The following is a 13,254-nucleotide window of genomic DNA, read 5'->3' as shown; positions in this document are numbered from 1 at the left end:
ACAGGATTGAGAAAAAGGATACAAACAGAAACATGCCTAGGGCTGCCCCAAGATAGAGTGTCGCCTGCAGACTGAAGGGTCCCAGGTGTGATTCTGGTCAAGAGCACATGCCCAGGTTGGAGGCTTGATCCCCATTAGGGGGCGTGCAGAAGGCAGCCAATTGGAGATTCTCTCTGATCATTGATGTTTCTATCTCTCTCTCCCTTTCCCTTCCTCTCTGAAATCAATACAAAATCTATTTTAAAAAAGGGGGAGGGGGAGAAGCAAACATATAAACCCTGTATATATTGAGGCTATTTTATTTGTTTTTAACCACAAACAATTAATTGCTTTCACCATCGGAATAAAGCTTTCCTACAAATGTCTGTTTTTTAATCAAAACCTGTTTCCTTCCAACTAGGGAATGTTATGAGAATATATATGGTTTGCTTATCAAATCTTCCCCAATTCCCCTGTTTAGTGAGTGGGTGTTTTTTTTTTACTGTTTAATGATATCAGTGATGCTGACATATGCTTTCTCCAGAATAGTAACATATATACTTAGAATAAATGAACCAGATACTGAACCAAAAGGGAAAGTAATGATTTTAAAGGAACCTTCCAGGAGGAAACTAAGCTTGAGACTGACCGAATGTTTGCTAATCATCTCTTCTTCAGTATTATCTCCCACAAGACCCTGAGAGATGGCTTAACAGGGTACCCACCCTACTCAGAATGGCCCCAAACAGCCCAGAGACATGCAGACATGCCTCTGACACTAGGCTTTCTCATGTCTGCCTAAAGATGGGGGACCAGCCCACAGTGAAGTGAGAATTCTCTTTTGGGGTACATATTCACCAAATGGGAGTAACTTCACCCTGGGTGCCTCAAACAAGAAGCCAATCTTCTTTTGTTACACCAATTACCTGGTTGCAATATAAAGTGGGTAATAGAGAGGCTTGGGCACCATTAACTTTAAGACTATCTTGCACCTGGGACCTGTGTTGCCATTCCCAGGGGAGACAGACGGAGGTTTCATATACCTGAAAGTCTTTATACCTCTCAGAGTTGTGAGCTTTCTGGAAACTAGAAGAATATTCCCAAATAGAAAGAAACAAACCAAAAATGGGTGAATGAATTTGTCAATCCCTTGCTAACATTTGTGGGGGGGGGGGGGGCAACCCAGTTCCTGAGGTATTGAAAATGACTATCCTTGTTTTACAAATGAAGTTTTCAAGGTGCCATAGGTTTTGCTCCAGAAACAATTCAAAGCCCACCAAGTCCTTTTACCTTCTCCAAACCTCCCCTATTCATTTTGGAGGCTTACAGGTAATTGACTTCATGCAACCAAACTCCCAGAACCTTTGAAGTGAAAATACCCGAGTTCACCAAGACGTCTTGTCTAGCCCATTTTTAAAAATACAAATCTCTGGAAGATATGACTTATCCCAATAGAAAAAACAATACCTTACCCACCTACACAAATCTCTTTAGCTTTTTCAACTATATCTTTCTAACTTAGTAAGTTTTAAAGAAAGTTATTAAATATCTACACATTTTGAAATAACGTGAATACTGACACATTGATTGCTAGACAAGTCTGAAGTTCACTGCTTTTGGGGGTTTTTTAATTGCAGAAGGTCTGTAAAATGGATTTGGAGCTGTTGATGTAATGTTTTTTGCTTTGCTGAAGGTGTGTTTTTTGAAAGTAAGAGTTTGATTAAAATATGTTCATCAACGTCTATCTAAGGAATGCTGTTTGTTCACTTGTGTGCTTACGATTGGAAATTAATGCTCCTAACAGTTAAAAGTTCCAGTTAAGTTGGAAAAATTATACATTTATGGCAATAGAAGGCTTGAGGTATGGAGAGTCATATTTGAAGGAAAAGGGCAAATGTAAGTTTCTCTAAGGGTAGTTATTTCTGAATGGGTAAGAAGGTTTGTAAAAGGTGAGGAAAGGTTTGTAAAAGGGGGTATAAGCTATACAACTGTGTGAAAGTTTTATATAAAAATATTCTTTTATTTCTCTACCAAAAAATAATTCAAATTGTGTGTACAGTCTTTGTGTGATATGTGTTCATCTATGTGTTATGTGTGGTGAATTGTCAGCCTCCATATGACATTACTAGGATATAATCTTTTATTGGCCTACAAAGATTAAATGCTTATGTAAATTAAGGAGAATTCTGTAGTCTGGACTAAATACTTAATATTACAACTGTTTGCAAGTATGATTAATATCTTTGAGAGTTAGTTACCCTAAGTCTGTGTTTGCTTTACGTAGATTTACAAAAAGTCCATGGTGTAATCTTTTGCACAAGTATATTTGCAACCTTCCCAAAGTTTCTATTGTAAGAGACTTTTAAAACAGGAGATGACTTTGAGTCAATTCCAATGGGCCCTGGAGTACCTCAAGGATTTATTCTCTCTCCTTATTAGAGAAACGTTTTTAACTAATTTAGGACTACTTAATATGCTTGAAATTACCTGAGAAGCTTTAAAAATTAAAAATATAAATAACTGTGCTATTTGTGTACCTATATTTTTACTAAAATGGATGTTCTAAAGATTTCAACCTGCTCTAGGAAGGAATGTACAAAGATTCAAGAAAATTTCAAATAGGAAACACTCCGGTGTAACAGTGGTCTTGGTGTCAGCGACACCAGGCCAGCCAAGAGGATGGTTCCCTGTGAGGGTGTCTGGCAGTTCGATTCCGGGTATTTGTGGCACAAACATTGGAAGTTTATGAATTATATCCAATTCTCAATACAAGAAGCCATGGACAATGTTTTAAAATCTTACATGCTATCTGTTCCTTTTATATTGAAATTATGTATTGAATCCAAATATATACATATACGTATATATTTTCATATCGTTCTCTGTAATTTTACAGTAATTTTTGTTACCCAAAAATTATTGCCTTGAAATGTTATATTTTACCAAAAAGGCAGGTTTTCATCAATTGCATTGCAATCAAAACTATAACCATACCACTTTGTTTTGTCGTTCATAGATATTGTTTTACTTTACTGCATTTTCAAATATGTTACATCTTTAGAAAAATTCATGAAAAGGACTCTTGACTTACTCTATTTTTTATTCTTTTCATATATTTTATTGATTTTTTACAGAAAAAGAGAGGGATAGAGAGTTGGAAACATTGATGCGAGAGAAACATCGATCAGCTGCCTCTGGCACAATCCCTACTGGAAATGTGCCTGCAACCAAGGTACATGCCCTTGACCTGAATTGAACCTGGGACCCTTGAGTCCTCAGGTCTAAGCTCCACCCACTGAGCCAAACTGGTCAGGGCTTGACTTCCTCTAAGTAACAGGTTTCTACGCAGGTCACATCTTTGAACTGAATGAAGAAGTATAGAACTCTAAGGAATGACTGAATTCACAAAAATACTAGCAAATAACCAGGATAAACAACAAAATGGGTAGGGAAATAAATGAAGAGAAGATGGTTATTATTTTTATGACTCTGTTTAAAATACTGCTGATTTTTAAATCATTTTGTTTTTCAAATATAAGGAAAACTAAAAGCAGAAATTCTACATTACTATCCATGACTCACTAGGAAGGTTAGAGGGAATGATACATTAGTGACACTCATTTCACAGTACTTCCAAGAGACAAAGACTTCAAGGACCAAAACGTACAACCAGGAGATTTTGTTTATTGAAACACATTAATTAAAGACTCTCTCCAATGTGTTAAAAAGGACGTTACCTTATAAGAGGCCTAACCCTAAATGGATATCTGTCACTGACACTGCCCTCCATCCACCAAGAAGACTGGAGACTTTTCAAGGATGAGAACCCACGGGCAGTGGGGGCTGACAGCTTTCCCAAGAAGCCAACAAGGCCTGGATGCTGACAGATTACTGCTGCTCAAACCTTGTTCTTCTATCTCCTAACTGTTATTGATTATATGTACATCAACTGATTTTTATATTTCTATTACACACCTTATTACATATGAATAGTTGAATTTCGACATCTGCTAACTTTTCCCACCTACTAGACAAGTACATTCTAATGATCAGTATGGTAAGGAAACAGTAGAGAGTCTTAATTCTTCAGGTCAAACATAGCATAAGTACAAGGAACAGTGTATGAGGAAGGAAACATAAAATTAGCTTAATAAACAATTATGTAAATACATGCAAAGGGTTTTTGGTTGGCTGGGATGCTTACTTTCCTTAGTCACTTTCTTGTCTAGTAGTAGACATTTTCTAATCCTAAGCAGTGTTCCTGCTTTAATGTTTTTGCTTTTGTTCCTGGTATGTAAGTGTTATACTAGATGCAAAATACCAAAACTTAAGACAAGCAGCAAACGGACTCTGCTCATGTTAGCTCAAAATATAAAATTGATACAGAATATTTTTTAAGAAGAACAATTAGTATCTCATGGCCTCCCATCCACCTTTTCATTTTGATTAATAATAAAAATTCCACGTTGAATGCCATTCAAGGTTAGAGTCTTACCTTATCCCGAATGGTCCATTGTTCAGCAAGACATAACACTAACACTCATCATCAATGCATAATTTGTATTGATTTCTGAATAAAAGGAGGATGTGTGAATGAAAAAGGGGCCCCATGCTAACCTGACTAGCTCAGGGAAGTCCTGCAAGGCAGCCTTGCAAACTCAGAGACCTTAAGTAACTACAAAGGATGGTCTGAAATTAAAACACTAACAGGAGCTCATGATGGGTCGTCAGATCCTTGTCTGGCATCTTCCCTGACAAAGGTCAACCTTTACCTTAACTGAGTGTGTGTACTGCCTTTTTGCCTCTATGATAACAATTCATTGGATTTTCCTTATTTTGGACACCTCATGCTCAGGCACTGTTCTGTGCTCTGCAGAGATCAGAGATCCCTTTGTTGCTCTTGAGTTCATTGTTGTCTTGAAACTATCCTACATCCACTATTGTAAATGAAATATGTGCCTATCATTTTACCCTTTATCCAATCACAGAAGTGTCTCCAATTTGCTTTCTCCTGTCTCCCTAATCTATCACCCATGGATTTCATGCAACCCACATAAGTCTGCACTTTTGCTTGTATTGTATAAAACAAGGTGCAAAATTGTCATTCTCGGGAGCATTCTCTCAACCCATTGAGATTTTTCTCGCTCACAATTGTTGACACTTTTGATCAAATAAACACACACAAATTTTTCAGAGCTCTGAAAGTTTTTCACATTAATAAGAGAAAAGGTTCTTGGCAGGAAAAGTAGAATTGCAGGTGAGGAGTATGAAGCACATTAGTATCTTAGGTCATTCTCTTAGCAGAGGACAAACAGCACATGCTTGTATTAACAGTGTCACCCATGCGATTTCTGACAGAACATCCCAATGTATGATGAGAACACCGAGGCTCTTCCTGGGGTGGAGGATTTGGATATTAGGACATGTGGTATGTTTAGTGTGGCACCGTCGCCATGGCAATGGAAGGTTTTAAGTCCAGGTCCCACAGAAAAAAGACATGGATCTCTGTGATAAGCAGTCCCGGTCCCCATACAGTGTGCAGCCCTGGGAGGCCCCAGCTCCTGACATGGAGGAGATGAGGACCCAGATTCCTTTGGGAACTGGGCACTAGGAGGGATCTCAGGGGAGTAGCAGGGTGCCTTCTGGAACCTGAGTCCTGTTGACTCCCTGGGGTCCTGGAGTTTGGGTCAATTGGGCACCTACACTCACCCTGCGGCGGTGCTTCAGGCTTGAGGATATATCAGGTGTCTGTGCCGCCTGCAAGGGCATGGAATTGAAGACCCCATCTGTTGGCTCAGGTCCACTCTCCTGTGCAGAGCTCTATAAAGACAGTTTCCAGGCACCAGGGGAAAACCTCAGAGCCCTGTTTTGCTGGTTCTCTAAAACTTGTGACTCTCCACTCCAGACACACAGAATGTGATCTGCTGAGTCCTCTACTGGCAAGGAAAAGGCATGACAGCCTGAGGTCCTAGGACTCCCATTGGTATAGATCAGGGACCCCTCTAGAGCCCCATCTCCACCTGCCTGCCCTACCCTGGGGTGTGATCACAACAGGACCTATAGGTTATCCACTGCTCCAAACACTCCCGTGGTTCTCCCTGCAGGACCCCTTATCCACCACATGAAGAGGGGGGATGTGGGTTGCACAGGGATGGCCCACAGAGGAGGCTGGCCTGGCGGGAATGGGTCTGACCCAGGCCACCTTCACTTACCTGAGGGGATCTTCTTGAAAACGGCCAGAGATGTCGGGCACGAGTGTTGAACCGTCTACAGAGTCTGGAACAACGCTCCCTGCAGGGTCTCCGGGAACCAGAGCCCCCCAAACTGGGAACACAACAAGAGAACATGTTGAACTGTCAACTGTCTCTTGCCAAGTGAGTGGCAGTTGGGCAGTTGCTAGAAAGTAGGTGCCTGGTTACGGGGGTTCCAAGTTCTATTAGGAAGTGACCTCACTTCCTGGATTGCCTCCCTGACTCCCCTCACCTAATTACAGCTATAGATAGTCCTGTAGACTGCTGACTGCTCACCTACCTTCTCCATGGAATACCAACATTGTACACAGTGACAGGAACACACCCTCTCCACAAGGTTTAGCTGCAGCCAGGGTACTAGGTTTGAGGAGACAGACCAGGGCCCAGACTCAACCCCTCATTCTTACCTCTTCTTGATCCTGGATAAGTCATTGTGCCTGTTAGATCCTGTCTCTTCTCTGCCTGCACAATGGATTATTGCAGCATGTGCTTCTTAGCGATATTCACGCTCATGAAGGTAGTACCTATAAAGTAGGAGGAGGAATGCCACAAGGCAAAAGTGCCTACAACCTCTTTTTCTTCCTATTGTCACCTCCTCGGTGTCTGATTTTCTTTTAATTCCACCCAGGGTCATTTCATTGTGTGTGTGTGTGTGTGTGTGTGTGTGTGTGTGTGTGTGTGTGTGTGAGAGAGAGAGAGAGAGAGAGAGAGAGAGAGAGAGAGAGAGAGAGAGAGAGATTGTGTGTGCGCACACACATATGCTAGTGCTAGGTTGTATTGTGTTAACAAAGCCTGAATACAGTAGTTTGCAGAGGCAAAGATTAATTTCATAGCCATATGACTTCAATGATCTGGTAGAACTAAAAGGACTTCCTGATTTTTTGGATTATTCATCTTTTTTCTCATTGTAAGGATGAGAGTAAGAACTTACAAGGTCATATGTCAGAGTGGAAACCAGAAGTTGACATTTTATTTGACAATGGCTTGTGGGGGACATGACTTCCATTTCCCCCTTTGTAACAGCTGCCAATGTCCATATCCAGGTGGTCTGGGGAGTTTGGGTCATGCCCCAGAGTGGAGTTATCAGCACAGCTCACTGGCCTGGCCACAGTGATGACGGTTGTAGGTGGACATGTGACTTCAGTGAGTTGAATAAAATTCTTTTTGTTAGTCACAAGAAAAAAAGTTCTGTTTTCATATGTCTCATGGCCTTATGAAAACATGCTTTTAGTCAATAATCATGTGAGAGGTGCAAATGAAAACAAAAACGAGGTCTCTGGCCGGTTTAGTCAGTGGATAGAGTGTTGGCCTGAGGAATGAAAAGTCCCGGCTTCGATTCCGGTCAAGGGCACATGCCCAGTTTTGGGCATTGATCCCCAATAAGGGCATGTAGGAGGCACCTAATCAATGATTCTCTCATCATTGATGTTTTTCTCTCTCTCAATGAAATCAATAAAATATACTTTTTCAAAACACAATGGGATAGCATCTCACACTTGTCAGAATGGCTATCATCCACAAATCAAGAAAGGACAAATGCTGGTGATTATGTGGAAAAAAAGGAACCCTTGTGCATTGCTGGTGGGAACATAGACTGGAGCAGGCACTCTGGAAAACAGCATGGAGCTCTTTGAAAAATTAAAAATGAAACTCCCATTTTACCCAGTAATTCCACTTCTGGAATATATCCCAAGAAAGCAGAAACACCAATCAAAAAGGATATATGCATCCCTGTGTTCATAGCAGCACAATAGCTAAGATTTGGAAACAGCCTAAATTCCCATCAGCGTAAGTGCCCAACAGCAGCTGAGTGGAAAAAACGCGTGGTACATCTACATAATGGAATACTATGCTGCTGTAAAAAAGAAAGAAGTCTTACCATTCACTACAGCTTGGATGGACATGGAGAGCATTATGCTAAGTGAAATAAGCCAGTCAGATAAAAGTAAATATCACACGGTCTCATTCATTTGAGGAATATAATGAATAACATAAACTGATGAACAAAAATTGATCCAGAGACAGAGAAGCATCAAACAGACCCTCAAACCTCAGCAGGAAGGCAGGGGAGAGTGGGGGAGAGAGTAAGAGACCAAGCAAAGGTCTTGAATGCATGCATATAAGCATAATCAATGGACACAGTCATTAAGGGGGTAGGGGCATGTGCTGCAGGTGGGGGTGGCTGGGGAGGGGTCTAGGGGAAAAATGGAAACATATGTTATACTTTAAACCATAATAAAATAAAATGTTACAAACATTTCTCTTAGTAAAAAAAAAAAGAGAGCGCTAGTCCTCTTTCTGGTTCCTAAAACAAAGCGCCCCCTGACCCCTAGATACGGAGGAACATGCAGGAGCTGCCCAGTATGTCAGAACTTCTAATGTCCAGACCAACTCTGTTGGAGAGGTGGGAGCCTTGGCCTGGAAGGTCTGAACATTCCTGAACTCTGGGCTCTGAATGTCATGGACATTGGATGATATCTGCCACTCTATGGACATCAGTTTCCCAATTTTCCATTGAGGGTTGGGTTCAGAACTGCATAAGCCTGACCTCACAACAAAGGGGCCCAGCTCCCTCCACCCTGGGTGGGCACTGGACAGAGGTGCATGCCTGTGGTTCCAACTCTGGGCTCCTTTTCAGTCAAATACTGGCCAAAGGCTCATTTACCTGCTGAATGCTCACCATCTCCCCCATGCCTCTCCATGTCTGTGCATGATGCCACCAGCAGATCCTTTTCCAGAGCCCCCGCAGAAAGCTGGATGCAGCTAGGACCTCAACTTTCAGGACACACCGCTGGGTTCATCAGAATCTGTTGGGTTCAATATCTTGTTCATTTATTTCTAAATACATATTACCCTTCTGGAAAAAGCATATGTGGGTATCACTGATTTCATAAAACAAACATATAAGCAAACTAAACACCTCTCCCTATCAGCTGATTTGGGGCATATTTTATTAGCAAAGATAGATATTTGCTAATATTGCTATAATATTCCCTAGTTGGAAACAGGTTTTGATTAAAAACAGACATTGGTTAAATATTCCTGCCATTTGCACAGAAGCTTTACTCTGAAGGAGAAGACAATTAGCTGGATGTGGTTAGGGACAAATAAAGTAGCCCCAGTATCTACAGGGGTCTTAGTGGCTTCTCTTTCTATGATAAGTTCACCTGCTCCCAAACTATCAGTGAGAATGGGAAACACCCATGGATCAACCCTATAGTTGTGTGTGTGTGTGTGCGTGTGCGTGTGCGTGCGTGTGCGTGTGCGTGCGTGTGTGTGTGTGTGTGTGTGTGTGTGGTTTGTTTGTTGTTGTTTTTCGACATCCTATTTCAGTTTCCTATCATTCTAACAGTGGACAGATTTCTCTACAGGAATTTTCTTGCAAACCTTATTTAGAAATTGTGTTGCATTTGCTGGCAGAAACCATTAGCTATATTAATTGGAGTAGGTTAGAATAGCCAGGATTACATGTTCTAACAGTTAAATGCCTTTGTGAATCCATCAGGGTCACTGAGAAAATCAGGAACAATTGCTGGTTCCTCTCTTGCTGAGACAAGGTTTGCTCCAAAGGGAGCTGTTAGAATTCCTGTTCTCATTTTCTGTTAAGTCAGTAAGGGGGGGTAGTGGAGGGGACCGAAGGGGAAGGAAGAAGGGATGTGAAAGGGCAAAGGATATAGTGGGGGAGCTAGAGAAGGCGGAAGAATGTGGTGTTGGCATTTATTAGCTTCACAAGAGTTCAGAGACAGTCTCTAAAATTTCTAATTCCTTAATTTTTTAAAAAAAGAATTTATAAGTGCTTCTTAGAATCTCCTGATTTCCAAATCAAAATGTGCTTCCATTCATTCATTCAATTTCATGTTAGACCTGGCATTTTCCTAATTTTTATTGCATGCCAAAAAATTTATTTAGGCACCCAAATAAAACTGCACTTTGGCCATTTTTAGGAGGATATTTTCTAGATAAATCTTCCCATTTCTGTAAAGCACTTGCAAGTAAAACTTCCTATCAGGAGTATTAATGGGAGCTGGGATCTGGCATCTCCTGGCTTTGGACTCACAACCTCCCATGCTAATTTTAGGTGTGTTTTGTTGTTGTTTTGTAGTTGTGTGTATGTGTATGTGGTTTTTCTCTTCTTTCTGATATCTGTAGAATCTGAGCAAATTTTCTAGGATTGATATGTAATGTAGTTGGTCAACATGTGTTGCTTATGGGTTGAGCTCCATGAGGCGCTCACCCCTCAAATCACATTCAACCCTGTGATGTGCCTCGGTTTATCTCCCTGCTGACTAAAACAACCAGATGGTCAGGGAACAGTTGAGAAAACCTTATGGGTGCTACCCCAAAGAACCAGTCACTTTAATTGCAACTGAGTTGAGAAATACAGAAATACATGATTGTTAAAAAATACTATGGACAGCTCTACTCCAACAAACTAGACAACCTGGAGGGAATGGACAAATTCCTAGAAAAATACAACATTCCAAGACTCAATCAGGAAGAATCTAAAAATCTCAACAGGCCAATCAATAACTATGGAAGAAATTGAAGCAGTCATCAAAAAGCTTCCATCAAACAAAAGCCCCGGACCAGACGGCTTCACAGGGGAGTTTTACCAAACATTCAAGGAAGAACTAAAACCTATCCTGCTCAGACTACTACAAAAAATTCAAGAGGAAGGAACACTTCCAAGCTCATTCTATGAAGCCAGCATCACCCTAATACCAAAACCAGGTAAAGACAACACAATGAAAGAGAATTACAGGCCAATATCCCTCATGAACATTGATGCCAAAATCCTCAACAAAATCTTAGCAAATCGGATCCAGCAGTACATCAGAAAGATCATACACCATGACCAAGTTGGATTTATCCCAGGGATGCAAGGATGGTACAATATCTGAAAATAAATAAACGTGATACATCACATAAACAAATTGAAAGAAAAAAAAACACATGGTCATATCAATTGATGCAGAGAAAGCATTTGACAAAATTCAACACCCATTTTTGATAAAAACTCTCAGTAAGGCAGGAGTAGAAGGATCATACCTCAACATAATAAAAGCCATATATGACAGGCCCACAGCCAGCATCATACTCAACAGGAAAAACTAACACCATTTCCCCTAAGAACAGGAACAATACAGGGATGCCCCCTCACACCACTCCTGTTCAACATATTACTGGAAGTGTTAGCCATTGCAATTAGGCAAGAAGAAGAAATAAAAGGCATCCAAATTGGAAAAGAGGAAGTAAAACTGTCCTTATTTGCAGAGGACATGATATTATACATACAAAACCCTAGAGACTCCATCAAAAAGCTAATAGACTTAATACATGAATTTGGCAATGTAGCAGGATACAAAATTAACCCCAAGAAATCTGAGGCATTTCTATACACCAATAGTGAACTTTCAGAAAGAGAGATTATAAAAACAATCCCGTTTACCATCACACCAAAAAAATTAAGCTACCTAGGAATAAACTTAACTAAAGAGGTAAAAGACCTCTACTCAGAAAACTACAGGACGTTGAAAAAAGACATAGAGGAAGACATGAACAGATGGAAGAACATACCGTGTTCATGGATTGGTAGAATCAACATCATTAAAATGTCCATACTACCCAAAGCAATCTGTAAATTCAACGCACTTCCCATTAAAATACCAACAGCATACTTCATAGATCTAAAACGAACTCTCCAAAAATTCATCTGGAATAAAAAAATACCCCGAATAGCTGCAGCAAACCTGAAAAAGAACAAAGTAGGTGGGATCTCAATACCAGATATCAAGATGTATTACAAAGCCACTGTTCTCAAAGCTGCCCGGTACTGGCACAAGAATAGGCATACAGATGAATGGAATAGAATAGAGAGCCCAGAAATTGGCCCGAACCAATATGCTCAATTAATATTTGACAAAGGAGGCAAGAACATACAATGGAGCCAAGATAGTCTCTTCAATAAATGGTGTTGGGAAAATTGGACAGATATATGCAAGAAAATGAAACTAGACCACCAACTTACACCATACACAAAAATAAACTCAAAATGGATAAAGGACTTAAATATACGACAGGAAACCATAAAAATTCTAGAAGAATCCAAAGGCAAGAAAATCTCAGACATATGCCGAAGCAATTTCTTCACTGATACAACTCCTAGGGCACTTGAAACTAAAGAGAAAATGAACAAATGGGACTACATCAAAATAAAAAGCTTCTGCACAGCAAAAGAAACCATCAACAAAACAACGAGAAAACCCACTGTGTGGGAAAACATATTTGCCAATGACATATCTGATAAGGGCCTAATCTCCAAAATTTATAGGGAACTCATACAACTTAACAAAAGGAAGATAAACATCCAATCATAAAATGGGCAAAGGACCTAAATAGACACCTTTCAAAAGAGGACATTCAGAAAGCCAGGAGACATATGAAAACATGCTCAAAGTAACTAATCATCCGAGAGATGCAAATCAAAACAACAATGACGTACCATCTCACACCTGTCAGACTGGCTATTATCAACAAATCAACAAACGACAAGTGCTGGAGAGGATGTGGAGAAAAAGGAACGCTTGTGCACTGCTGGTGGGAATGCAGACTGGTGCAGCCACTATGGAAGACAGTATGGAGTTTCCTTAAAAAACTGAAAATGGAACTCCCATTTGACCCTGTGATCCCACTTCTAGGAATATATCCCAAGAAACCAGAAACACCAATCAGAAAGGATATATGCACCCCTATGTTCATAGCAGCACAATTCACCATAGCTAAGATCTGAAAACAGCCTAAGTGTCCATCAGTAGATGAATGGATTAGAAAACTGTGGTACATCTACACGATGGAATACTATGCTGCTCTAAAAAGGAAGGAACTCTTACCATTTGCAATGGCATGGATGGAACTGGAGAGCATTATGCTAAGTGAAATAAGCCAGTCAATGAAGGAAAAATACCACATGATCTCACTCATTCATGGATAATAGAGACCATTATAAACTTTTGAACAATAATAG

This window comes from Myotis daubentonii, chromosome 16, assembly GCF_963259705.1.
Source record: "Myotis daubentonii chromosome 16, mMyoDau2.1, whole genome shotgun sequence".
NCBI classification, from domain to species: Eukaryota; Metazoa; Chordata; class Mammalia; order Chiroptera; family Vespertilionidae; genus Myotis; species Myotis daubentonii.
This window is presented reverse-complemented; position numbering follows the sequence as displayed.